A 1471-nucleotide genomic window follows, 5' to 3' on the forward strand; every position below is an offset into this window, starting at 1 on the left:
CCCTCCGTCCTCCCCCTCAGAGGACTGCTTCCTGTCCCGGATGTGCCCTGAACGCTGCGGTTGCTGCCGAAAGCAGAGTCGGCGTCATCCTGCTGCTCCGCCAGCAGCACCTCGTCGATGTCCGTCTCGCGGTAGCAGCGGAGCGGGACGGCGTCCAGGTCCGTCTCCGAGTACTTCAGCGTCCGGCGAATGATGCCCGTTTTGGGGGACGACCCGATGACAGCTGGGGGCGGAGTCACGAGCTCGACCTCCACGTGCTGCACCTCGTGATTGGCCGACAGCAGAGGCAGGGAGGATGGGGGAGTCGGGGTGGGAGACTCACTGGAGTTACCACTGGGGGGCGCTGTGGAGGTTCCCAAAGAATCTACGGGAGAAAAATATTAGCATCTTTACGATTTCTACGTTAGCATCTTTAATTCATTAGAAGGTGAAATTACACTTTCACCTGGCAGGTCTCTAATTTTTGTTAGAAATTATTATTTTCTTTTTAGTAAAAGGTGTGATGTTTACTTTTCCCGCCTTTTCCGGCTGCCTCCTCCGCGGGCGTCCCGAACAAAAACTCCCACTTGGCTCGAGCGATCTTCTGACAGTGAAGGGAAGGAACGGGAGCTGCGCTGCCGCTGTCCGTCTGCGGAAATAAAATTAAATTTAAAAAAAGTAAAATACACCGAGGTAAAAACTGAACGCTATCCTGAACTTCAGCAATCTGTACATTAATGCAGAAAAATAAGAAACAGGAATTCATTCTAACGTTTTCCTGTTTTTAATCTTTCTACTACTATTTATGCTACTGTTCTAGCATTTAGCTAGCCTTTTGCTCATTTAGCTTCTAGCTAGCCTTTTACTACCTTCAGCTCCTAAGAAGCCTTTTCATACATCAGCTTTTAGCTTCTATTAGCTTCAACAATTCAGTCTCAGCTTCTTAGTCTTTGAGCGTGAATTTCTCTAGTTAACACATTGTTGTTACCTGATTACCTGGTCACCTGATTACCTAGTTACCTGGTTATCTGGGTAACCAGTTACCTGGTTACTCAGTTACCCTGTTAACTGGTTATCTGGTTACCTGGTTGCCCGGTTACTTGGGTACCTGGGTACCCAGTTACCTAAATACCTGATTACCTGAGTACCCAGTTGCCTGGTTATTTGATTACCTGGGTACCCGATTACATAGTTACCTGGTTACCTAATTACTTGGTTATCCAATTACCCAGTTATTTGATTATCTGATTGCATTGATTACCCTGATTCCCTGGTTACCCAGTTACCTGTTTTCCCAGTTACCCTGTTACCTGGGTACCTGTTTACCCAGTTACCTGGTTACCTAATTACCTGATTACCTGAGTACCCGGTTGCCTGGTTACTTGATTACCCTGTTACCCTGTTACCTGGTTATCCAATTACCTAGTCATCTGATTCCCTGGTTACCTGATTACCCTGATTACTTGGTTGCCCGGTTACCCGATCACTTGGT

Source organism: Kryptolebias marmoratus, linkage group LG17 (genome assembly GCF_001649575.2).
Source record: "Kryptolebias marmoratus isolate JLee-2015 linkage group LG17, ASM164957v2, whole genome shotgun sequence".
In the NCBI taxonomy this organism is placed as follows: Eukaryota; Metazoa; Chordata; class Actinopteri; order Cyprinodontiformes; family Rivulidae; genus Kryptolebias; species Kryptolebias marmoratus.